Source organism: Lepisosteus platostomus, chromosome 17, assembly GCF_059453375.1.
Source record: "Lepisosteus platostomus isolate fLepPlt1 chromosome 17, fLepPlt1.hap1, whole genome shotgun sequence".
Lineage (NCBI taxonomy): Eukaryota > Metazoa > Chordata > Actinopteri > Semionotiformes > Lepisosteidae > Lepisosteus > Lepisosteus platostomus.
This window is the reverse complement of record NC_142627.1, coordinates 17,822,521-17,850,244: the sequence shown is the minus strand read 5'-3', so window position 1 is coordinate 17,850,244 and position 27,724 is coordinate 17,822,521. Positions and strand designations below refer to the sequence as shown.

General features: G+C 40.6%; 1 protein-coding gene across 1 annotated transcript in view; it reads left to right on the top strand.

Moving 5' to 3' along the window:
* The window catches only part of LOC148646280 (protein kinase C epsilon type), a 130,204-nt gene that overhangs the window by 41,064 nt on the left and 61,416 nt on the right, over positions 1-27,724 (top strand). The window lies entirely within an intron of this gene.

Sequence of the window (27,724 nt, the reverse complement as noted above, 5' to 3'; positions counted from 1 at the left end):
TCTCTCTGCTTGGTCATACTGCATTTCCATGGTTTTAGTTTCCTGATGAAAACCCCATTGACAGTGACTGCTTATATGTCATTTTGCCTGTTTAATAGATTTTTCTAATGTTTAATTTGATCCTGTGATGTGTGAAATCGTGAGAAAATGTATGGTATGAAACCCACACTTGTCAAACCATGCAGAGGACATCTGGGCTCACTTCACATTGTCAATGTGTTATAAAATGGCTTTCAGTTATTGTGGCAGCAGTTTTTTTTATCAATTATGTATAAATTCACCATAGATTAGCTCCAGACTGGTTTTGTATTCTGATTAGAGTCTGATTGATTTAACCTGAGTTTGCATGGCATTACTATATATTTTACAAAATTATCACACATTTGGATTGAATTTCAGCTCATCAGTGTTTCAAAAGGGATTAATAGAGGTTCGTACTGTATGTTGTGCCAGATCCTGGGCCTTCAGTGTCCTAGGGAATTAACTGATTCTAAGCCAGAGTCTCAGGAGGGTTTTTATGTTTGTTTTCTGCACTCTGGGCATTGTGTCAACTTGGTCGGAGGGTTGGGGGTTAGTGTGCTGTGAAATTCTATTGTTGTTAGAGCAGGCCCTTAGTCTGTGAACCAGAGTGAACACCCATATACTGTACATTCAGACAAATTCAAGCCTGGGAATGCTGGGTCTATCCCATTACCACATCTTAACCTTTCTCATAGCTGTGAGCACATACTCAAGTGATGAGATAAAAGGTGATTTCAGTTCCTCTCATTTTCCAGAGAAATATCAGATAGCCCTGGAAATGCTTTTTTTACTTTTCTTTAAACTTAAGATTCAGAACTTACTAAACTGGTTTGGATTTTGGAGACAGAATTTTTAAAAAGAAAAAGCAAAGTCATAAAGTGCCCCCAAAAAATAAGGTTAAGATATAACATACCCACGTTGTAAAAAAAACAGAAACCATGCTGCTGACCAAGGTGTGAGGATTCTGGGTCAGTAAGCTTCTGCCCTCCATATAGTTTATATAATTCACTTGAAAGTCATGGAGTTCTTTTCTTGGTTGGGCTATTCAGGGCTCAAGCCAATGAATTTCATTACCAAGGACTTTTGCTACCAGACCTGATTTCACACACACTTAATGTGGGTCATGGTGCCCTACTTTCAGCACCACAAGTTCCTTAACTGGCTATAGTTCAGAAGCTGCTTCCTGGAGCTCCTGTCATTTACAATGCTGGGTGTGTGAAACTCAGGTGCCTTCTACCTGTTCTATCTCCAACTCATTCCGTATTGCAGAATAGCATCCCCTCTTTTCTATATAATAGCACATGCAGTGTAAGCTATGCCTTATAAAAATGTATGTATTCCATTTAAATAGCTTTTCTTACTTGTTGGAGTTACAGTACATACTCACTGTCCAAAGCATTAGGGTCTTCCACTTTCAGCAAAAGACACTCAGTGACAGGCAATGCTGTGACACACTTGAGGGGCACGAGACAGACTTCCATATCCTTCCCCAGGCCAGAATGATCCCCTGATCTCAGTCTGAATGAAAACCAGTGGAATGCAAAGCTGAAACCTACACACGATTACCACATCCTGCTGAAAGAATGGAATGGGACTGGGTGGCAAATCCCTTGAGGAATATTCATGTCACGTCCTGTTCGAAATGATCTTGCAGGTTGCAGAGTGCTAATATGTTATGTGGTGGGGGCTTCTAATAATTTGCCCTGTTGCTCAGATATAATCATGAATTTCAGACACCCTTTGCTTACCTGCTTACTTCGAGCCGTACTCTTCAGTGCCTGAGCTGGTAGCTTCGCCCTAGTGGTGTTTATTTCTTCTAGTTAAATGAAGCTTTCACCAAAGCTTCCCTTTTTACTGGGAACAATTCCTTCCGCTGTACGCACTGAATCCCCTGAACGGTGTCCTCTCCTTCATTTCTACGGTAGATGTGAAAAGAGAAAAGGTAGATGGGAGATTTATAGTGCGGATCGTCAATTTTTGTAATGTAATGTTGGGTAGAGCAGGAAACGAACAGTTACCATTTCCTTAGGCAGAACCTCAGAGGATTCTGTAAAATGCAGGAGGAAAACCTGTAAGAAAAAGGACCCCCAGCTGTTGCTGATTTCTGACGCAATCGTGAGTAGTACAGGTTTGACAAGGTGTCTTGTTTACAATCTGCTCCTGTGACCAGGAGTGCCTACAGATCAAAGCTGCCATAAAATACTTTTGATTGGAAGTTTTTGGGAAACGCTTACCTGCAGCATCAGGTCTTGTGTGTATCCTCGCCCATCCAAGTACATTCAGTATATGGAAGATCTGTCAGTGTCACGCAGTATTTCATTCATTCTGGCTCATCCTCTTTTTAATGAAAAAAATAAAATGCAAACTCAAAAAGCCCTTGACCCTCCACTGACAGTGACACTTCTTCTGCACACTGTTCAGAAGTGCAGGTTTGCTACTAAACAAACCTCATCTATGATTCTGAGATGGTTTCCAGCCAAGGGCATTTAACTTAGCTTTTTCTTGGTTTTGCAAATGCAAATAAAATTGCCTGTGCAAAACATGCATAGATGTTGCATACAGTTGAACCCTTTCACTTAAGGGTTTGTCTCAGTTAGATCAGAATGTCATTTGCCAGTTTTTTTCTTCTTATCATCTTGTGAACTTCAGGTGAATTTGTGGGTTGAAGATACCAGTCATCTCCCTTGAACCACGAGACCAACTTGCTGTTTAGGACTCTGTATCCAAACAAGTGTCATCCCTCCGCTGAGCTACAGTGTTTCCTTTGAAATTTGAAAGGGCAGCATGACTTATCTCGTGCTGTCTTTTGGCACGGCGACTGTGTTTCAGGACTGAAGTGAAGTGCCATGCGGGGCTAAAACTGGGTAGCTGTGCCAAGGCCTCCAGCTCTGCAGTGTGTGTTAAACCCCCAGCCCAGGGACCCCAACAGAAGGCACAGGGACCAGGGTTCAGTGCACTCTTTAGGGAACTTTTGCAGACTACTGCCTACTCTAAATATTATTGCTTCAAAGTGATCTATTTATAAAAGCTTCATAGATTTCCAAATTTCTTTTGTGAGCTTTAACTAGAAAACATTCAGTTTTTAATGATTTTAAATAATGCTTAAATTGAAAAATAAAATGTGAAAAAATAGGATGTTGGTCATAGCTTATAATGTTTTTCAACAAGCTGATGCTCAGGCAAAAACTGGGTGTTTTCACTCTTCTGTGACAAACCACGCAAACGCATGCTGAAGCCCTTTTATACGGTGGGCACAGGGAAAAGAGCTCAAAGATTGAACATGCTGAATGCTGAAACATTAAAACCCAGGCTTTTCTCTTTGTGCTTTAAATAAATCCTAATCGCTATAAAACGTCCGATTTTCGATTGTTCACACTGGCTCTTTTTTTACATCCCACCAGTGTCCATAATTACAGAATATTGGTTTGCAATCACTTGCACAGGAGGTGACAATTAATGCCTACAGGTTGGGCTCAAAAATAGATCTAATGTGGTGTTTCTGTTTGATGCAAATATCTGAAAGTCTCTCTGAGTGCTATTAAAGACCCTGCCTTCAAACTTTAAATATATCTTTAATGACATCTCATACTTTGCACATAGAAAGGTATGCCTTTAATGGCATCTTTGATATGAGGATTTGCAATTCTCTTTTGAACATGCAGACTACATAAAGCACATCAACAGTTTTGCATGTCATCAACTAAGTCTCATATTTCATAGCAGGATTATCTCCTTTAAAGGACTGTTGATTTGTGTGTGTGTCAAAAACAGAATTAGGAGTGAGTTTGTATATATACAGTACATTGTCTATATAGTATTGTATATCACATAAGATATGAAATAAGGGATCCCCTCTTCACTGTATTTCTTTTCAGAATTGCACCAATTCTAAGAAGTAATCTTTAATAATATTTATTTTGGTTTTCCTTTATCGACAAGTGATACACATACTGTATATTACAGTAACTTAGCTCAACAGCCTTAATTTAAACTGTAACCCATGTGGCATTTCTCTAAGTGTTTTATTAGCTGCTTTGTCTCAGAATAAAACTAAGCTAATGCTGTAACAAGTAGGGAAATACATCCCGTTATACTTAAAGAAGGTATCATCTCTCATCTGGTTTGTAAAAAAGGTTGAATTTTGATGCATTGACCTTGTACTTTTAATGTAACAGGTGTTTATTAAAAATTCCAATAACAGGAGCAGTGCCTAAACTGTTAGAGTTGCAATTTTGTTTTGTTAATCCCCAGGCCTGCCATAGTGCTAATAACTGTGAATCTCAGAGGTACAAATACTGTATCAGAAATAGTTCTCTCCAAAACACTGCCCTATCCTACAGTAGTGGTATAGTAGCAGAAGGCCTGGTGATTGAAATAGAATTGGATGACATACAACACTAGTGGATTTAGCAATTTACTCTATCACAATTGGTAATATCAGAAAGATATTGCCATTTTTTTGGCAGAAGGATTAATAACTGTCAGAGGAGGATGATCCAACCAAAGAGAGAAAAAAGTAGAGACCTAATTAGTCTATATACTCCTAAAGTCTCTGCACTGATAAAATACAACCAAATGGTACGTTTCCCTTTAGTTGGTGGCAGTTGACTTTCCATCAGCTATGAATCCTAATTCATGTCTGCAGGCCTGCAGTGGATAGGCTGCTGTCCTTCCGCCACAGTTCAGTCTGCCCTAGGTGAGGTGATGTACAGCACGGAAACAAAGGAAGGGGTTGCTGATTGTTACAGCTCTTTTTCTGTTCTGAAACAGGAGCCTACTGGAAAGCCCTTCTCTGTCTGCAAGGAATAAACTGCCAAGCCTTTTGCTTCAGGCTGCATGCTTTCACGCTGCAACTTGACTCTGTCTCTCACAATGTACCGAATGAAAGTGCCACGCACCGAGAGGTCCAGTGACCTGTCCTATCATCATACCTTGTGATAACATAAAATATGTCTGTTGGGCTCCCAGGCAAATTCATCTGGGGATCAAAAATGTTCTGGGAGTATGCTAACCTGTTTCAACACATTAAACACCTACAGTGTACTGAGTTAGGTGTTTTCCTAAACTTTAAGTGGGACCTTGCATTTTGTTTATTTTAATTAAGCTAGAGGCATTGTCCTTCAAATTTGAGCTTGAGTGAGATTTTGCAATACATTAGGGCCTGGTGATGAAAAGCAGCATTGCGAAAACCATTTGGTCTTGCTCGTTCTGGAGAGGCTCTTTGCCTGCAGGCAGATCAGGCAGAGGAATGGTTCAGCAGGCAAAGCCATCGTTACTCCAAAGGGCTGGGCAGCAGGGAGCTGAGCACACCCGTCACTGAATTAATAACCCTAATCATATGGATTATCTGTTTTGGTTTGTAAATGGTGCGTACTGAGTGCAGAGTCTGTGGTGAAACCTCAGTTGTGAATTGAGACACTAATCATTACAGGCTCCCTCACAAGGCAGAGAGCTCTGCCTGTGTCACACAGGGGACATTCCAAAGGGCACAGCCTCACTGCTTGCACACTTCCAATCTGTCAAGATGCACAATAACAAGAACCATCCATCCATCCATTTTTCAACCACTTCATCCAGTTCAGGGTGGCGGGGGAGCTGTTAACAAGAAACAGTAAAAGGTTATTTTCTACTGTTCAAGACGATATTTGTATCTTCTGCAGTGGCATCATTATTTTCATTTTATAATGGCCTCTCGGTTTTGTCTTTTATGATGGTTCTTGTTTTAAAAGACGGTTTATGTATGCTTATGTAACTCTTTACGTATTTTCAGTAAATGCAGTTGAAGCTTCTTTTCACTGGAGTAAAAACTCGCATTATTTAAATGACATTCCTGTAGACTGCTACTGAATCGAATTTCTAAGAGTTTGTATTAATATTATGTTGATCTTTAAAGAGGCATGATTTGGAATTGATTTTCCTTAAAGATGCAGTATAGGCTTATCCAGTTTAATTCAGGTCTGGGTTGGGCATTAATTTAGTTTTAAATTTTCAGTCAAATGGAGGTTTAATGAGCTCATAGTTGGCTGCAGGCATATGGAGCTGAACAATCAGCCGTCTTCTCCCTCATCCTAGTGTTCAAAAGGACACACTTAAAATCTGGAGTTGAGAATACGTCCTAATGACAGTACTTCTAAAACTTCCAAGAACATTGATAATGTTATTCCTTACATTGCATATGTATTGAACATATTGTTTTGGTAGAATCATGCCCAGCTGCAAGTTATTTCAATCAGAAGAGAATACTAGATATACAGCACCATAAAAGCATGCAAATTGAATTCAGGCTCTTGTGTGATGGATAAAGTTATAGCAAATGGCTATTCATCCCTGAGATTTTTACTAAAAGCAGACTGTGTCTACAGTAGGCACAATCATAAATTGGCTCTCAACCCAATGTAATGGAAAGCCAGAGTGGACATAAATGGATTAGGAAAGTAGATCTTCTAAGTTTACAGCCTCTGTTGAACACATGGTATGATAATTGAGCTTCTAAATCATTAAAGCAAATTGCTGTAGACCTTGGATAGACTCAGTCTGGGGGGAGGAGGGAAAGAGGGCTGTACCTTTAGCACCTCCTTCACGTAAATGTATTTTACAATTCCCTGGAAAAAATAAATTGGAATTTTGTACACTAGGCTAGGGCATGTACAATATTAACCACTAGACCATCTGAAAGTAACTGAATCTTAATGAAAATCTTATTACAGATTGGTAATTTTGTAATTGTCCAGATGCATTTGGGTGGGGTGTCTAATCCTAGACCTAGACTGAGAACAAGATAAGAGATAAGATAGTATTGGCCATACACAATTGCTTGTATTAGGAATTTGTCTTTTCACATACCCCAGCTTTCTCTACATGAGACAAACAGGCATGCAGACAGGGAGAGAGAAGCTTGGGGTGAGAGCACAGGGTCAGCCATTTATACAGCACCCCTGGAGCAGTTGGGATTAAGGGCCTTGCTCAGGGGCCCAACAGAGTAGGATACATCTGCCGGACATGGGATTTGAACCGGCAACCTGCCAGCCATAGGCACAGATCCTTAGCCTCAGCGCCACTGCTCCACCCAAGATGACACCCAGGCAGTTCAAGGGACAATCAGGAGTTTTGTTAGTGGACGGTCTGCTTCGAAATGATTTGCAAATGGCTCTGGTGTGTGCAGGTGGCAAGGTGGCATGGCAGCATGCTCTTGGGCCCTGCGTTTGATTGTGCATGGACACCTTTTATGTGCATTTGCAAGTTCTCTCTGTGTCTCCCTGTGTCTCTCTGGGTGGTTACCTCCCACCTCCCAAAGTCTTACTGGCTAGGGTAATCGCTATCTACAGTACATTTGTCCTGTGTGTGTGTATACCCTATGATGGGGCTTCTTCCTATCCGGGGTTATAGTCTTACCTTGCATCCTGTGCTTCGGGGGCCAATTCGGGGGTGTTGTATCCCTGACAAGGAATAAGCAATTTTCTGATAGGGGAGGAAAACCCAGGACAGGACACCAGTCTATCACAGAGCTGAAACAGATGCAAACATGCACACACTCACACTAGGTATAAGTTTTTCTGCAACTATTTAACCTACCGGTTTGGACATACCCAAGGCCCCCAGGCAGCAATGCTAACCAACTGTGTCACTGTGCAGCCCTTTCATGATTACATTACACATACTGTACAGTATGTTTGTATGGTATGTTTGAAGTGGTACTTGGGATTTGTAAATCATGTGAATTTTTAGCTTTATTTTGTATATTTTGCCATCTTAAAATAATCCTTTATGCTCAATTAATTCAATGAGTATTTCTAAATCGGAACAGCAACAAGATGCTTTAATTTATTTAAGTGTTTTTTTCCCTTTTTTTCTTAATGAAACTGCTGTTCAGATCCTGTCTACTGCACTGTACTCCAGTTGATCCAAACAGTTGTTTTTAGTTGATTTTCCATCAGCCCATGCCAAAGCACAAAGCCCATGTGTGCAAGTATTAACTTTGTTTATGTGCAGGAAATACATTGCAGTGCTAAAGCACATTAGTGTTACTTACAGACCAGGACGCCTAGTGGCACACATCAGGGAGATATACAGTATGAACCATTTGTTTATTAAGTGGAAAAAAGAGTGCAAATTGTTTCCAAGCCTTTGATCCCTCACCTCTTTTATTTCATATTTAAATGCCTTTTAAAGTAAAACAGTTTTATAACAGTAAATAAAAAAACATTGTATATATACAAGTATAAATTATTATTTAAATGAACAACAGTAATGTTGTGTTCATACTGTAAATACTGCACTGTATATATACATAAGTATACTGTTTTTTTCCACATGTTAGTGAATCACATATTTCATCTGTAAAAATACTGAAGCATGACTAACAGTAAAATGAACTCCTAAGTGAACAGACCTGACTTGGCGTTCATTGCTGAGGTGGAGGTCTTGGGTCCTTCCTTAACTCAGGGGAAAAATAAGAAACATTAAAAAAACACAATTCAGCTTCAAAATCTGAATGTAATACCTGGGTGTGTGGTTGAAGTGATGTCGTTGTGTAGTGTAGGAAATTGCTGCGCCTATCTACTGCGGTCGTTTTTTCAATCCCTGGAGACGAGTGCTATCTGTTTTGTCACTGAGTGGCACAGTGTATTGTCCCCAGGTCTCTATAAATAACATGCGGACTTCCCTACAGTACGTTGGGCCTACTAGTGCAGGCTTTTTCTCACTGTGCTGTGAAGACCTTGAGTCTCGCAGTAGTTAAACAGGAAGGGAGGGTTAAAGGCCTTTTGTCATGATGCTGGCCGAAATAGACTATTGTTAGAAAAACTCTGCCAGTTAAAGATTGATTTGGAGTCTGTTGCAGTGACAGGCAGATGCCCTGTACTGTACATGCTGAATTGAATTCTCACTGACTTATTTGACCATCAGGTACTGTGGGTGACCCACTTAGTCTCAATATATTTCAAAAGATAAAAATCATCTTAATTTTTAATTAATGAAAGGGTGTTTTCTGTATTCTTCAGGATGAAGGGGTTTTGATTATTTTCAGTGTGGGTTCATGCACAGCAAGATTTGTAGTCCATGAACCAGCCAATAGAACACTGGCAGAGATCCTCTGCAGTGTTAGTTGTCTTCAGAAGAACAGATAGGACTATTTTTTCATCTGTATGAGCATATAGCTTTTTTTATTTACCTCATATAACTACTGTATATAAAAGAGCAGTAGTTGCTGTGTAATGAAATGCTACAGATGTCTCAATATAAAGGTTAATATGAGTGTCTATACAGAGCCTGGAGATCAATAATTGAGCCTTTTCAGTACCAGATAAACAGAATAAGGTACTGTACATGCATTTGGGGATTATGAAAAAGATTACTTTCTTGACTTGGTGGGGGTTGGGAGTGAGAAAACTCCATTAAAGGTGCTAATGTTTATCTTGGCGTTATTGTCAGTCTAAGAATGAATTTGCAAGTGTGAGACAAATGTGCTGAACAAAAATTACTTTTCAGTCAACTTTATCTATGATCTTAGGACCCTGGTTATGTGAGATTTTACGTCAAAATTTTTTTTCTTTTTTTTTACGGAAGGAACTCTAGCTTCTGAAGATGTTCTTGTGCAGCATTCATCAGCAATTCCAAATGTGTTGTTCTAAGAAATCCAGAGACCCTCGTATCACCACTGCACTTTAAAAAGGAACAGCAGCTGGACTAAGCAGTCACACACTGAAGATGAGAGCATGAAAGTGATCCACCTCAAAAGTGTATTCTTCTCAGTGTTTACTGGTCTGTATTACAGATGATGCTTGGACTACCTCCAGCACTTGACTGCTCACAAATCGATGTTAAAGCACCCATTTAACGATAGGGTAATTAACAAACCAGAGCAAGAAGTAGTAAGTTTTTGAAGGGAAATGAAAAAAAGGGGAGATTTCCGTCTTCAGCTTAGCTGTCTCAGCAATGAGGGATTACAGTGCTATTACCGCCTGCTGTGTATTGTCCGGACCTTTGAGCTTTGCCTCACAAGATTTAATTTGTGTTGTCTCTGTGCTACAACAAACGGTCAATTATTGCGTGCCTGTGTGTTATTGTTTGCACACAATGTCCCACATTGTTGTAGCATATCAGATGCACATTTAGAGAGGCTTAAAAAGTGCTGCAGAAGTAGATCCATTCTACAGTTCAAAGAGCAAGGAAGAAAACATTAAATACAAATGCAGAATTTTGTTTAGCCAGCCTGCCAGGCAGATACTGTAGCTGCAAAAACAAAACCAGTGCAATTCATCCAGATGTGCGTCGCTAACAGTACTGTACAAGGGAGCAAACTGTGCGCTTTATTTTAGCAAGCATGTGTTATAGAAAAGCAGGAGACCTAATTGCAATTGTGTAGTGAAGTTGCAGGAGATGATAAATAAGGTCATTGTAAGTTCTATATTAAGTTCACCATGAACTGTGTCAGCAGTGCAGCACAAGGACTCTTGTTTATGAAAAGAAATCCTGTCTTCTGCAGACCTAGAATGATCATTCCTTCCATAAACATATCTTGGTGTGCTGTGCTGCTTATATTACAGTAGGTGTAGCTTCAGCAGTAATTTTCTTTTAAGGGTATATTTTATTGATTGCCCTTTCATCCTTTTTACTCCTTGGCAACAACACCTAGTATAGGAGAGCCATCTGCTGTGTCACACTGCGTGATGTAGATAAAAATGCTCATATGCACACGGTAGACAAGCTTCCACTCTCAGACACTAACAAAGGGGTGCTCCCTGTTCCTGTAAACAGTTCAGCTCTGCATTCCCACAGCTCGGAGTGCTGTGTAGTGTCAGTGAATGGCTTCTGCTGAGAGTCCTGCTCTGCCCTTTACATTAGAGCTCTTTCTACTGGTTATCTAATGCAGGACATCATCCAAGAAAATACAGGAAATTTGTTTTCTTTTTTACTTTAATATGGTCAAAATTTGTCTTTTTCTCCAAAACACTGGGGAACTGAAAGAAGAACAAAGCAAGAAAAATGCCCCTTTTTCCAGCTGAAATAAGGCTACTGTATGGAGAGGTCATGACTGAATATTTGCTGAAGCACTAAAGCCACTAAAGCTATTCCCTGTGCTAATGGCTGACTGAAACTGTACAAGATTGTTGTAATGGAGCTAGTTAGTTCAGCTTTCCACACTAGTATAGTGTAGTATTTACCAGGCTTCCAGTGCTGTCAAAAAGTTTATCATTTTATTGGCAAATGCCTAAAGAAGGCTCACAGCAACAATCACTGAGCCCACACAGGGAGAATCAGGAAGTGGAGACTAGGTCCTCCGATCCAGATTCCCTTAAAACATTTTCTCATTAGACTTTAAAACCCTTACAGGAACCTACAGGAGGTTCAGCACTTATTAGAGGAGTTGTACACCCTTCCCTGAGGCCAGTGCAAGCCTGCAGGCACCCAGGAGGTGACTGTAATCTCTGTTACTCCTGGAGTCAAAGCACTGCCTGACCAATCCCAACACTACTGCCATGCTGCTCAGCCAGCTGTGTGACATTAACTCACCTCGCACTCGTGACGTGTACATCCGTTACGTCTCTTACATAAGGCTCCAGTGTAAGGATGGTAAAAATGTCATACCGTAGCTGTAGGACAAGTTCCTGTGCTGAAACTTTAAATAAAGTTAGTAATGGCGTCAGTGATTAGCTTTGACAAGGATTTGGTTTGTAGTTTCAGTTATTCTCTTCCAGAAATCATGAGAACTATTTGTCCTGCATTGAATGCCTTTGGACAGTAAACAGTAGAACTTACAGGTTCAACTTGCAAATGTCCATACATGTGTATGTCTATTGGATTAGGTCATCTGATATACATGGACAAGTACTAGTACATGTCTGCCATTCTGAGCACCTGTTTAAAACCTCTGGTGTCAAAAGTTCTGTGCAGACACATGTCTGCATAACTGCATGAGAATACCCACTCCCAAGAGTATTGTTTCACAATGGTCTTTATTCACACTGTAAGGTGCTATCCTCCTGCAACACACACTTGAAGATGGCTCGACATACAGTATGAAACGTTGTGTTTCTTTTTTTTCTTTCAGCATGAAATAAATCTTTACCTGCTCCTGTACATATTATGTATGACAGTGATGACAAGGTCTTTGTGCTGTTTTCTAGTGTATACAGTATGAAGCAAAATTAAAATAGCTGTTTATTTTTAGTTTTGGTTCATAAGAACTGAACCTGTATTAGTCTGTTTGATAACAGGCTTTGTCTTCTTTCAAACTTTCTTAAAAGGCCCTATTGCCTTTTATTGTGGATAATGTTTAAGAAACATGTACACTCTTGCAACCAGTTAATTTGGTTCCATTTTTGAAATGCTACTTTAAGAGAACAGTAATTAAGTTCCTTGCTTGGGCTTTTCTCAAGCACCAGAAAAATATCCATCCAGGTACTGCAAAACCTAAACTAAGAAGGTAAAATAATAAAATGTCCCGAGAGGCCTTAAAACATAACAAATGCTACTGGATCCGAAAGACCTTTGTTGGGGATTTACATACTTCTCAGTATATACAGTATATATATATACTGCTCAATCAGACAAGCAAAAGATATGCTGTTCAAAAAAGCAATGAGATGCAGTCATTAGAATGTGAATGTGGAGGGAACACGCGCCGCTGCTGTCTGTGAATGGGCACTGCTTTGATGTCTTGTCAGTGCCAGCTGGGCAGCTGATATGGCTGGTGCAAGTGGGTGCAATGAGCGACGTAATGAAGTGATCTGAAAAGGAAAAGGAATTCAAAGGACCATGCACTTCACGAACATCAATTACATTCATATCATGCAGACAGTGTGGGCAAGCACAGGTTATTTGCTGAATACATGAAAAAAGAAGAAATATTCATGTGCCTGTTGGACCCTGTCTCCATTCTCTTCTGTGTATCTTTCTGACCCTAGACCTCAGTGATCAAAAGAGACTGCACTGTTAATTAGTTGTGAATACAGATGCTTTCCCATGCCTGAATGTGAGTAATAAAGGTTAAAAAACAAGTAGGGGATGAAAAAGACCAGGCTCCCCCTTCTTTGTGTCTAATAATACTTTGACTATGAAGCCAGAGGTTCACATTTATTCAAAATTTGTTTGAATAAACAACATTATCCCTTAACATAATCTGCATTAACAACTGTCTAGAAAAGATTTCTGTACCTTAAGTTCTCTTTAGCTTTAAACAAAATTTGATAAGGTTATTGTGTAGAGCTAAGTTCTTTTTCATCCTTCCTGTACTGAGTCTCCACAGAAATTCATGGTGTGAATCTGGCTAATTTTTCCTTCTGTGAGCAAATCCATTTTTGCTTAATCTGATTGAGATTTTTGCGGGAAGTTTTGTGTTTCTTACTATCCTAGAAGAGCAGAAATAGTTTGCAAAAGGCCGCTAATCATCACTTGCAAATGCAATAACAGCTTGTGAGCTACCCTTGTTGCGTCGAGGTGTGATTTCAGTTTAAAATAAAGTAACGAAGGGGAAGTTAGCTGCTCGTCAGCTTCACAACCTTTCACGAAGAGCAGACTGTGATCTCGTGATTCTGTCAACTTCCGTACTGACAGGTTTGACACTACTGGGACAATGGGAGGGCTCAAAAAGGTAGGCAGCCTTTCAGTGCCCAACTCTCTGAGAAGGTTGTTTCCAGTTTTATCTTAATGGAAAACATATATATAGGCAGGACCATTTATAAGTATACGGCAAACTATGTACACAATCTCTCCAGGCAAAAATTTGCAGTTCTTTTTCCTGCCCTTGTACTGATCTCTAATGATGTCCAATGAAATGGAATGACATTCCCACTACGGCCAGCACCTGTGACTCAAGATAAAAGGCAAGTAAAATAGTAATTCAGAGTTACAGAAGATGTATTGTTTTTTTCTGATAAATAAATGCAGTCTTGGGAGTTCATCAGTATTTCTTTGCTCACAGCTTAGGTTCTTCATTTAGCCAGTTATCCTCAGGTGAGGACAGTGATCTGGCTGTATGATGTACAACACCACAGGTCCTCCAGTCCAGAGTAAATTAGCACACTGTCCTGGTAATCAAGGGTGATCAATCTCTGGTCTGTATCCTAAAATAGGCCGTGGAAGAAACAGTCAGCACTGTATTTGTGCATAGAGCTATTTTCATCCGCCCTCTGGCTGGAGATGCAAGAATAGAACACCAACTCCAAACCTTCTTCCTCCAGCCTGCTCCGATACTGCAGAGCAGCTCCACTCCACGATTAATAGAGCAGCTCCACTGGACCTGCTCCAAGCCCATCTTGTAATCAAGGACACACTCCCGTTCTTGCCAGAGTGATGGAGAATATCCTGAGGCAGTCATGTTGCTTTGGCAACTGCTTCCAGTGCTCCAGACTCCCTTCTGTAAAATTTCCTCTTTCTTTTAACAAATCAAACAAAGTTCACTTGAATCTGTGGCGATTTTGACTTTTACTCTGGTGCTCCTCACATAAAAACATGTTTGCCTTCTATAAGGGAAGGTAACTAAAACCATTTATTGTCACAGTGTTGTGCAACAGCAGTAGTTTTATGCAGATATCATTTATATATAAAGTATCTGTCCTTTAATTTCAAATAATTCATGTGGCTCAACTCTACAAGTTCTTCTCCAGAATTAGGAGAAAAAATAAATCTGCTCATATTTCTTCACTGTTGTCATTTCACAGATATACAGTGCTTTGCATAAGTTATAACATTGATTAAAAGAGTGACAATTCTCTAACTGGCAACAGCTAGATCACAGATGCCAAGCTACAGTACAGTACTCCAGCGCCAAGCCAACTCATGTCAACTCAACCCAGTCTGCCCCAGCGGGACAGGACCTCACCACCACTTAGCAGTCCCATTCACAGCTAATTATACTTGACTTATCTGAACCAGAAACGCCTGTACTGTAGGGCCCAATCTGTGGTCTCAGTGTGCAGCTTCACTGGCAAAACCACTTGGAAAGTCTAATTAACCAAGCCTTGCTCAGAGTTTCTGGATTTGGTGCACACACTTTAAAGTATCTGAGTTTCACCTGTTCCTTGTGCACAAATATTTTATAAAACAGTTTCCCTTTTAGTTGAATGCCAGTAGGTGCTTCTTGATTTAATGTTTTAATATCGAGAGCCGGTTTGCTGATGCTGTTAAATACTACAGGAATTGTGTGCCTCTGCCTCAGCAGGCACAATTTTTGGGACTGGAGAATGACAATGTAAGGCCGAGAGTGAGCATGAGGCAGAGGGGAGAGGAGAAAGGCAGTCAGTGTGGGAAATAAGCCTGACCACTTTGTCATAGGTCACTGTCTATCCAGAGCAACAGTTCCTTATCCATTCCAGTTGAGATGATGGTTCTACGAGCTTTCTGGACGCTGAAGAGTGCAACAGTACATGTTGAAGGCAGTATACATTACACAAATTCCTTTTGAAAAAGTCTTTACTTTTTCCCTCTTTTGGTGAAGTACTCTTTCCTGTTGTAAATTAACATTTAATCAATTTTTTCTTGCCCACCATAAAATTAACATAATTTTAGGGAAAGTAGTAAAATAATTCATTACTGAAGTCATGTTATATAGTGAATTACAAAGAGTCTAATACTGCAATAAATGGGAACTAATTTGGGGCCTTTGGGATGTTGACCGAATTTCTCAAAAGACAAAGTGTGTACAAGCTTCTGTCCTCTCAGCATTGATCAGTGAAGTCATTCCATTTATTTCAGTCATCAGATGAAAGGTCTGTCTCTGGCATATAGCCATTTAAGTAATGACTTTAAATGGAAGTCTATAGATAAGTTCCTTTCTGTTTGCTCATGTACTGCTGCCATACAATGACACTATGCTCTGAGCCTGTAAGTGGGCGCCAGTTCAAGTATCAGGGCCTTACTCACTAAGTGTACCCTTCTTTTTTTCCAAAAAAAACCTCACAACAAGGCTGTAAAGTACCATGTACATTTTCCAGAACCTTCGCTTAAGGCACTTTGGTGATTGTTTCTTTTTGATGTTACAGAATTAGGAATGTATTGGGGTTTTTTTCCCTAGAAAGGGAGTAGTACATAGGGAGCAGTAGGGAATACTTGAGTTCTGGGAAGAGGAGTGAGCTGTCCGCACCACCCTGGTTTTCTCCGACTCTATCAGAGCGGCGGCCGGCGAGGTGGTCAGACGTCCTGCCTCCTCCGGGGTCCTTCAGTCAAGTGCACCAGTGGGCAGGAGGGGAACACCGCTGCTCTCCGTCTTAGCTGACACCCATGCTTCCAGGCTAGCCTCCAACCGCAGCCCACCACAGCACGTTCAGTTGCTTAGCAAGGTTGTCTGCCTCTCTAAGGGACATGGCAAATGGTTTCTCCTCTTCCTCTTCCACGGCCCTTTTAACCTTGTTCAATTCAGTATTTAATATTCAGGGATATCGGAGGTAGTAGTCATTTATGGAATTGTTTTTTCTGATGGAGGCAATACAAAAGTGTGCTGAAGTCACTTACCGTTAGTGCTCAGTGCCGCAGGAGTAGTGTCACCACCTAGTGTCTGTGGATACACAGGGTAAATGTTTTTCACGGTCATGGCGGTAATGTTGCATATCCACCATGTCTTTCTCATCCATTACCACACATTTACCTGGATTCCCTGAGCTTCAGTAAGTTTTTATTGTACTTGGACACCCTAATCATTTCTATAATATTTTACTAGAATAAATCTTTACAAATGTAGTTACTCTGACAGTCCTTTTTAGATTCCTCTCTACTTTTTCTGTTTCCTCAAATAAACACACCAGTGAATTTGTTTTATAGAGGCATATTTTTGAAAATGTTCAAAAAACGATGATTCACAAATTCTTTATCTTCTGACTTATTCAAAGAAAAAAGTACAGTATGTGTTAGTGCTGGTGTGGCACAGTGGTGCAGTGTTGAGCATTGCTGTCTAGCTCTGGGGCCCTGAGTTGAATTCCTGGGGTTCTGTCCTCATGGAGTCTGTTTGCTGTCTCCATATTTGCGTGGGTTTCCTCCCTACAGTCCAGTGACATACTGGTAGATTAACTGCCTTCTGGATAAATTGGCCCTGTCATGAGTGTGTGTCTGTGTCTGTCTGCCCTGCGATAGACTGGCTTCCCATCAGTGTGTACCCTGCCTTGCACCCATTGCTTGTCAGGATAGTCTCTGGCTCCCCTGTAACCTTGTATTGGATAAAGCAGATAGAGAATGGATGGATGTATTCATGCTTTTTGGTCCTTTCAAAGGTATAGCAAGTCTACACTTTGCCTCCTTGTATGTTTTAAATTGGTGATATACTGTACTGGCACTTGCTTATCACTGCTACTTACAGTGTCTTCATGGTCACCACCTGGCTTTGACATTTGCTTAAAAAACCTTTACAGGTTGGGATTGCTTGATATTTCCATTTAGTACAGTGACCTCAGATCTGCAGCGTGTGCTTTTACATTTCCCCCAGTGGGAATGGTTGAGACTTGCATGCAAACATTCTATCGATGTTGGAGTCGGTGTCCTGAAATAATCAGGGCACAGCTGCAAATGTATTTCTGCATGTGTTGATTTATTGTGCGTGCTGTTACACCATCCAACGGGCACTGATTTCTTGCAGTTGATTTAATCTTTTAATGCGCCCTTGTAATGTGAAATTTGCACCAGTTCTAGCAGAGAGCAAATCGGTGCAAGTTGTTTTCCAGGCCCTGCAGCTGCAGATGGCAGTGCAAGTAGCCATGCAAGGTAATGGATGTCAACTGGGTCCAATACATCTGCCAGCATGTTGCGGATTAATAAAGCCGGTCAAAAGCAGCATGTCTCTGTAGCCTGGGGCCTGGAAAGCTGGAGCTGGTGCCATGATGTCAGCAGTGTGTGAAGCTTGCTTTCATACAGCAGCAAAGTCATTAGGGTTTTTTTTCTTCTTCTTGCATTCTTGCCTTCCCAGGGTGAGCATCATCTGCTTCTCACTTTCTGCTGCACAGGGTCCCAGGGTTAGATAACGGCCAGATAACACTCTGCAGATACCCTTTGGCCTCCTGACTAATGTGCTGCTATGAGATCTCTCTGTTCTCATGTAAAGAAATGGGGGGTTTTAGCAGATTCTGAAGCTTAGGCATGAGGTTATCACAGTCTGAAAGACGTTCAGATTTTAAGTGACCCTGTTTAAGAGGATCTCTAACATGGCACAGAAGGTCATCTAATGTTGATCTCGAAACATTGTGATACTAAGTTGTTTTTTAATATATTTGATTTATTTTTGTGAGCTTTTTATTTGGTCTGCAGAGATTGTTGAAGACCTGGACAGGACTGATCAGTTGGATACTGGCTGGTAAAACTGCCCAATCCCTGAATATTTTAAAATGATCTCTACCACATTATTTTATTCATCCAAATACCTGAAATATTTAAGATAACATATATTCTGTGACTATAATTAACCCCAAATAAAGGAAAAAATGACAGAGAAGTATTAAAAACATTTCATTGGTAAGATTGCTAAGCACTAAAAAGTTTTCAATACTGTACCAAATAAAACAGATATATTAACACTTGGGATTTGCAGCTGTGATTGCAAAGTTTAAGCAAGTGACCATTTAAGCAGTTTTACCCAAGGCAAGAGGATCAAGGCTGATCACATTTTTCACATCGCCAGCCTCCTTTTATGGGGTATTTAATTGACATTGGCAAATCTACAATACAGCTGGGGTTGCTTAATTTTTCTACTGCCATCTGGTGTGAAAACTAATTTGGTAATGGACACCTTCTAAAGGTGTGCAGGAGCTAGTAAAAGGAATACGATGCTGCAGGTGGGTGACCAGGCATTTTACAGGTTTCTCCAGTCATGTGAGTGTGTGGGCTGTGGACTTAGGGTTTAGTGATTTAAACTTGCCCTGGTCAGGGGCTGAAAATAGCAGGTAAGCCAGTAGATTATGTCAGGGCTGTACAGTTTGTCACCGGCAGACCTCAAAGCTGTTAGCTTGCAAGCCTGCTTAAGATTTCTAGTCAGAAATTACTAAGAAACTACAAAGCAGCCCAAGTTCTCTTTTTGTATTAGGAACACAAAGGACCTTTGAACACAGAATGCAGCTAAACCATTAGATATTTATGAGGACTTTGCATTCTGAAGCCTAAAGTGCATTTCCTTTCATCAGTCAGAAGGGAAGCTCATTTAGGTCTAGAGGTAGACCACATGTATAGATAATGCATTTGAAAAAAATATAATCGGTTATGCTCTGTCAGCTGTTTTCTTTTCCTGCAAAAACAGTTTCTTCTTTAGCCTGCATTTCAACCCCAGCACCAATCCGTATTCACAAGTTCTGTCTTGTTCTGCAAGTCATCAGATTGAAACGAACCACTGTAGTTTCTGACTCTTTATGCAAATGTATTCATGTATACATGCTAAGGAGAGGCGGTGTTTGAGTAAAGCGGTATTTTTAGCCTTTCCCATGTACAAGGCAGAACTCTGCACCATCTGCTCTCCCGGCTCGCGCTAACCCAGTGCCTTCCCTGAATTCACAGTGCACACATTAACTGGCAATAACTTAATTTTCTCAGAAATCTTATTGCGGTGTTATTTTACATGCTGCTGCCTGTAGCTATGGAAACAAACTGATGACCTCACAGTCTGCCGTGGGATTGAGTGGAAAAGCTCCTGTTTCTCTGCCCAGCGGACAGGCGCGAGAGAGGGAGGGGCAGTGAAGGCCCGCGGAGGTAGCCACGTACAGTGTGTGGGGTGGCACGAACAGGGGCATCACTAGCAGGGCTTTCAAGAAATGAATTGTCTTCCTTTCTTTGAACTTCCTGCGAAGTGAATGCTACCAGCGTCGGATTAACACAACAAAACCATCCTTACCTTCTTTTAGGAAGGTCAGGTTAAGGTTTAGCAAGGCCACCTGCTCTGAACATTCAGTTTTGCAGAGGTTTTCTCACGTTCTTTCTTTTGTTCATGTGTGAAGATTTCCGTAGGGTGTCATTTATTTAACTTTGTGTGTCACCTTCGATGTTTAGGTTTTGTTTGAGGGGGGGCAAAGCGTTTTCGTGGGTTTTGGAAACACCCATGGATGAAAGGAATTTAATTTTCAGATCCATATGTCCTCTATTGAGAAAACTTAATTAAAATAAATTGAAGAATGAACAACAGAACCAAAAACGAATGTAACTAATGAGTAGGAAAGCTGCCCTCTCCTTAACTACACAGACACTGTGCTTCAGGCACTAGAAGTTCCTCAGGGGGCATTCCAGTCTAAAATTTACTATGCTAAAATTTGCTATGCTGGCAACACATCTTCAAGATATTTTTGTTTCTCTTTTAAATTTAAATAGATAATCACCAATTATTTTGTATAGCACACATCCCTCAATTTAAAAATTTGTTCAGCAGACTCTTTGTAAGGTAAACCTTCGTTAACAGAAAACAAAATTTCTTTTAGTCAAAATCTGTAAAATGTCCCCATTTGTAAAATCTTCTAATTTGTTCCTGGGGTCTAGCAAAATCACCCAGTATTACTTATTTCTATCAAAATGGAGCACTGAGTCTACAAAGAACACTGTGATTATCCTATTTGCATTGGTATGTTAGTTAAGATACTGTAAATAGACAAAATAAATAATTTGTGTAAAACCTCTTAAGAATGTAGATGCACTGTGGTACTGTGTTGTGAGAGGCTATAGAGAGTTCTCAATATGAGGATGGTATTTCTCACTATGAGACTGGCATCTTCCATTTGGTTTTGAAGGGTCTGCCTTCATAACTGTGAAACACAAGTGAGGAAACGCACACCTTGTTATCTTGAAAATTAAGAAACCAGTTGTAAATAGAGGCTTGGATATATATGCCCATCCGATTTAGTATTGTCCGTTGTGTCTCTTCATTTCGGCTCAGTGCAGTGACTCCTGTATCCACATGGGCATGAATGCTGATCCACTTACCGGTTGAGCAGTTCAGCTCTGTAGCAACTTACAGGAGCTTCAGTGGAGACTGGTGGGGTGGTTGCTGATGTCACTGCAAGCCTGCAAGTGGCGGGGAACTTGCAGGGGGAGCTGAGGGACCCCAAACTAGTTCCAACCCCGTCCCAATGATGCTGAGACAACTGGGTGCTACAGTTTGGGGGAAAACTAGTGTCAATCATCCAAACACAAGCTCAGGGAATAATAATAAACCCAAGCAGAGAATAATGATCAGTGATCAGGGCAGAGAATGAGAGTTTGGGACCACGAAAGCGGAATCTTCCAAGAGTTTGCATTTCATAGATCTCTTCAGTCATCCCAGCAGCGGAAGAGCGGGTCAGCACTTTCAGAGCTGTGTCTGGTGTTATTACAGGTTGGCAAGAGCGGGCGGCTCACAGCTGTGAACCCACTCTCTCTCTGGGGAGAACGCAGCCTCCCATGCTGCCTCCTGGCAGTGTTAACATTCTAGCAGATGGCTAGTTAGATAACCCATGCTGCATGCTGTTTACTTTGAGCAGTAAGGAATAAAAAACGCTCTAAGGCTGTCTTTCGTTCTGCTGCTATACAGTTTTATCCTACCCAAGGGCATGCCTGAACAATCTGAATTAGTTCAGAGGCTTTAAGGTAAATTACTGTCGGCAAAACTGGCTTAATTAAAAACAGTATTAAAGCCTGCTGATGCCCCTAGTTATGTGGTCAAAAACAGTGTTTAGGAAAGCCCTTGGAAAGAATTACTTGTCAGTTTAGTTTTTGGCATGCTTCACATCTTAGAGCAATCCTTTGCACAAGGGCAGTCCTTTTATTTTCCTTGAAGTCTTTTAATTTGTCAAAGTGAAGTTAACAGTCTTTTACTTGAGCTCAGATTATGCATCTCAGATGTCAGACAGCATGGACCAGACAACTGTTGGTGTCAGTACCACTTGCACTAATGACCAGGTAGGTGGCTATGCTGTACTGGAAGGGAATAGAGGCAGGTGTGGTGGTTCCCTGGAGCACACAGCCACTGAAGATACTGAATAAATCTTCTCAGCTCACCAGTTGGGAGATGGACACTACAGTTGCTTTTCTTCAAGATGGAAAATCCCTCAGAAGTTATTTTTTTTCCTTTCACACAGACTTTTGTTGGATGCCAAAGGGCTCCACCATCTCAATGAATGTACATAAAAGCAGGCTGGCATGAACAAGAAAAAAATAAAATAATAAAACCGCCCACTCCACCCAGGCAGTCTGTAAGTTACAACTCTCGAGGAGAAAATTCTGGTTGTCTCTCAATGCCCAGACTCACATCTTTTGTTTTGATATTGTTTCTCCACTGCCGTCTGCTCTCATCTAGACAGGTTTTTGTTTCTGCTTTTAGTCTTTGGACCTTATCCTGCAGGAAATGGAGGTGAAGTCAGATTACAGTATAACCTGTTAAAACTGGTTAAACTTTAACCATTCAGACAGCTGTGTGTAAACAGTGACAGATTAATTAAATTGGTATGGATTTTCTCTTCTCCATACTGTAGGGATGCTGTGTCTTTGTTCTCTGTGCTCTAAGTTATGTGCATGACCTTAAGTACTACAGTACATAAAGCAATTTTCTGTCCCACTGAATAGCCATTGATTACTGATATTGACTGTCTGAATAACCAGACCTTTTAATATTGTCTCTGGTTTAGGATATCAGAAAATCCCAGAATACATTGGTAAAGGCAGATTCTGAAATGTCAGCTACCGAACTGAAACATGGGTGCAGTACTGGCCAAACAATGGAATTAATTCTGCTTTCCAAGCCACGCTGCTGTTTTTAGCCTGGCTTATTTGATCTTTTCAAGTGCATTTTTATCTTTATTTGGTGATACTTTGTGTTGTGACCATCAGGAGTCTTTCAGTTGATAGTGCATCAGCCTTCAACTGTTCCATGGAATAAATAAGGCTTGATATTCTTTGGATGTGATATTTCTACATTATGTCATATATATATACTGTATATGATAATGATTGTTCAAGAATTTCAATCTGGTATTTTAGTAAGTTATCAAATATACAAGTATCCTAAGAAAACAATGAGTGCAACATTCCCTATACCACAATATATCAAACTGTGGGCTGTGTAATGTATTCTAGGGTGAAAAAGAAAAATGTTTCTGTTCTGCACAGTTACAGTTATTCCACAACAAACAATAGCTTAATAGCAATGCCAAATTCAGCAACAAAAAGTGCTATCACTGTCCCTACATGCTAAAAGAGTCTTTTAAAGTTTGCATTTTGCTGGGAAAGTCTGTGGTGTTTTGAGCTTTAACTATTTATTCTGTTTTGCACATTTGTGTTAAAGTCTAGTTCACACAGGGCTAAATATCTCCAATGTGGACATGACGGTTATAAAAATTAAATATTAAATACATTCTAAATTTGGACCTGTTTAAAATGCCCATTTCTTTTTCTCTCAGTTTATTTTATAATATTTCTTCAAGACATCCACTAATATATTAAGAAAACTAACAATCTGAGTTTTGCAAAACTCGCATTTTTAAAAGGGTTTTCTTAAAAACTGTTAAGGAAACTGCTAACAATAAAATGAATTATTAAAAAAATTAATGACTAAATATCAAAATAAGGAAATTCCAGTATTATGATAACTACGAAAACTGCTTATTATCACTGACAGCTGAATTACTAAATTACCTAATTACTGCTCTTAATTAGGGGTGGTAAAAAAGTTACATTTAGGCTTTTTTTGAGCCAGCAGCAGGAAGAGAATTGCATTACATTTTGGATTTGACCTGCTTCTTGTTGTGCCTTATGAATTAGGAATGGTTTACAGTTAAGCATATGCACTTATAATTTAAAATATTGCTCTCAAATATTCAGTGGAGTAACTAGACTGCTTATTTGCCATTAACCTTATGCAGGCTGTGAAAATTGTACTAAATTAACCATAACATAATACCTAATTTTTCGTAACATATCCAACACTCTGTGTAAACTTTAAATAAATTTCAGAAGTATTTTTTTTTCTCATTACACCCTCCTGATGCCTCTTTAGATTCTTCTCTCTGGTATTTTTGTGACTCAGGTCTTGGGGAAACAGGGGCGTACGCAGTGCCAGAGGGGGTGATCTCAAAGGTTGCAGAACCACTGCCCCCTTCACCCTCATTGCTGCTGTTCGTACTGGACCCAGCAGAGTTCAGCGCTTGAGCAGGGAGTCAGTTTGCACGTCAGAGTATTCTATTATCTGATTTGAGCATTGCTCACAAGTTGCGTTTGGAAACACTGGACTGCAAAATAATATCGTTTTAATTACAATTGCTTTTGTACCGGTCCTGCCTGACGGCCTTCAAGTGAAAGTGGTATGAAAAGCCGCGGATGGTGCTTGATGATTGCGCCCGATACGCCTCTGAAGTGCCATTCATGCCGCCGCTAACAAGGCTTCCTGGCTGCACCTGGAGCAGCTGAGCATCTCTCACCAGCTCTCTCCCAGCGAGCCGTGCCATCGATACGGCCCAGTTCAGCCTCACTTTCCTATTGAACTTTCAGCACAAGTCTGCTGTTTCAAAGCGCCTGATATTATTGTCAGCTCCTGGATCATCACTGGGTTTTCAAGTGCCACCTATCACTTGCGCATTGGCAGAAAATTAAAACTGATTCTCATTTGCTCTCAGCAGTGGAAAGACTAACATAGTGACCAGGGTGGTACTGAATGTAAAGCTGAATAATTCACTAGTTTATTCAAGTGTTATGTCACGGAGGCGGGAGTGATGTTATCTTCAGTGGTGGAGGTGGTTTAGTTTAATTGTTGTCCCGAGTTTTTGCCACTTTTTTGGTGGTCCTGGTCCAGGTCTGAGGAGATACAAGCAAATGGACAAGACAGAACAGCTAATTAATTCTGACCAGAGGTGGCCTTGAACAGGCTTCAGATGGTCCTAGCTTCTGTCTAAATCCCAGACTGCCCTAAGGAAGGTCCACGCATTGAGACAGAGCAATATGTAGTACCTCCTGCTACAAGACCTCAGGCGTACCTCTTTCAAAACAAATCTTGCACCTTGTTGCTTCTCTGTGTGTTACTGGTTCCTTTGTTACCTTGATCTGTCAGTAATGTTGATTATAACAGCAGGCTTTCTGCATTGATGCCTATTTCTGGTGGTGAGACTGTTTAAAATACCTCTGTGTGAATTTGGTAAAGACTTGGGATACCTTTGTTGTCAGTAAGAACGATACATAGTTGATTGCTTTTCTTCGTTTCAGGGTAATGAGTAGAGCATTCATAGGCACTTACTCTTTCTAAGGGGACAGTTTATACGGGCTTTGGGCCCTATGGTAAATTGCCCTGGCTTGACGGAGCTGGTGGAGGAGGAGGGGGTAGCTATGGGACAACAAATAGACCACAGGAAACACTAAACACTGCAATTTAATTGAATCTAATGATAGTAAATGTATTGTATGTGAACATGGGGTTAAATATTGAAATGTGCTTTCAACCGGATGATGGTGGAAATAATAAATCAATAGACCAAGGCTGATAAAACAGGTGGTGGTAGACTAATTTCATTTCACGCGCTTCATATTTTTATATTAGCTTTAGCTTTCCACCTTGGATTGGATCTTTCATAGGGCACTTCAGTGTAACAGGGGCATTAAAAACGATCAAGATGGTTTATTTAATGAAGCCTAAGCAGGTCTTGTCACAGTCCTGTCACAGCATCCGAGAGATTGTTACAGCTTATGCAGAGCTGGCAGCCTTCGTATAATGACCATCAGAGTAAGAATAACTAGTTCCTGATTGAATATTAGGTTTTAAAATGTTGTTTTACACAGATGGAGCTCTTATGTTTCATATGCATTTCATGCATATTGTTTTATTTTGCCCCATGGGTTCTGCAAAAATCAGAGTATGAGTGAGGTTGTAGCTTTTTGCTGGATGTAGATTTGTATGATTGCCTTCAGTTTAGGGGCTTTTTCAAAAACTTTCCCAAGCAGATCAGGTTTCAGGTTTCTCCAAAAAGCTTTACGGAACACTACTCAGGGAGATGGGGTACTGCTTTTCTCAGCTTGGGTACCTGTGTTGCATCTGTGAATCTCATCATATAACACTACCTGTAACTTGTGCTCCACCACCAACTCTAAAACAGAGTAAGCCAAAATATTGAAATGTACCCAGGATGGTTTCCAATAGTACCTGTAGTGACTAAGACAGGTGAAGCAAAACTGCTCTTAATGCGGGGAACTAATGAAATCAAGAGTGTGAAGAAAAATCTTGTTGGTCCAGTGAACCCTGCAGAGATGTGATAAGAGGGCAGGACCTGCACTCTCAGCATGAGCGCAGGAGCGGAGCAGGCTGCAGGCTGCAGGACCTGTGTGGGCACCAACAGCGCCGTAACCATCCACTGCTTGCAAGGAGTGAAGCCCTCTCTGCCACAGCGCAGGGGCAGCTGAAGAGACATGGCTCATTTCAGACTGGGAAAACAAAAGAGAGTTGGAAAGCAAATGTAAGACCTCTGGGGAATTTACCAAACATTTGCTGTTGGTTTTGATTCAGTCTCGGACTTTTTTCCTGTGAAAAACAAAGCCCGCGCAAAAACTGTATTTGGCGACAATTAAGAGTGCAGCCATCCCTCCAGCAGCCTGGCTCCCCCATCTCCTCTAACACTGCGCAGACACGGGTCGGCCACAGGAAAACACACAGCATCTGGTTTGTATTTCCAGCCGTGTTCCCTGAGATTCCCCCTAACTCAGCCGAGCCTTCAGCTTGACCTCCTCCTGCCCTGTACATTTAAAGGGATGTCATTTTGGGGTTTTGGACCCTACAAAGCTTTGTTTTTCCCTTCTTGGTCAAACAATTCTGGTTGTTTATCTGCCTTGAAGGAATCACATTTTTCTTGCCACAGTATGACCCTAAACCCTCAGCTTCCTGTACTGTATGTCCTTATTTCCTGTGCAGCAGGTATTTGTGTCCTCCATACTCTTTATTGTCTCCTTCATCTCCCTTCACAGCATCAGAGAGATTGTTTCAGCTTGTGCAGCACCTTGTAATGACTGTGAGAGTTTAAAATCTTCAGTCCTGACGGAATATCAGCTGTTTCTTATGTTGTCTTACACAGATGGAGTTCTTATTTTTCACATGCATCGTTTTATTTTGTCCCATCAGCTCTTGCTTTTTTAAAATGCTTAAACAGTTTCGATTGATTAAATAATGAATTTGCTGTATTCCTATTTAAGGGCTTAATCTAGGCTTAATAACAGCACCCAGTGTGAATTATATCAGAACAAAATTACAGTGTCAGGAAAAAATCTAATAGTGTAGAGAGATTTGAGTCACTTTTGTCAAGAAAGAAGCCTGCTGTTTTGATGACAAAATAGCACGGATTGCTTCAATCAGAAATCACAATAGGTGTTCTGCTTGTGTTAAGTATACATTAAACAGGTACAAAGTTTTTTGCTTGTCTAAACTTTGTTGATTGTGTGTTATGTAGTATTCTAATAACTTGATCAGGACATAGATAATTCAAACCTCTAAAAAATATTTGGCTTTTTAATGGATCTAATTGGCACTGACGAACTACTACTTTTGGTGTTGCTAAACCATTGCTCTCCAGTGAATGAATGCACACTGACTGTTCTGTTGATAAACAAAAAGGGACCGATGGCATCACAGACTGCTGGCTCTGTGATGTTACACGATCCCAGCTGCAGGAGCAGATTTTCATTGACTGGTGTAAATTAGCCTCCTTCAAAGGTATGGTTACGGCTGTTGCTAGGCAGCCACAGTTCGTTGCCAGGAGATTGTAATGACGTAGCACTCAGGGGTAAGAATAAGGACATTTGTACATCC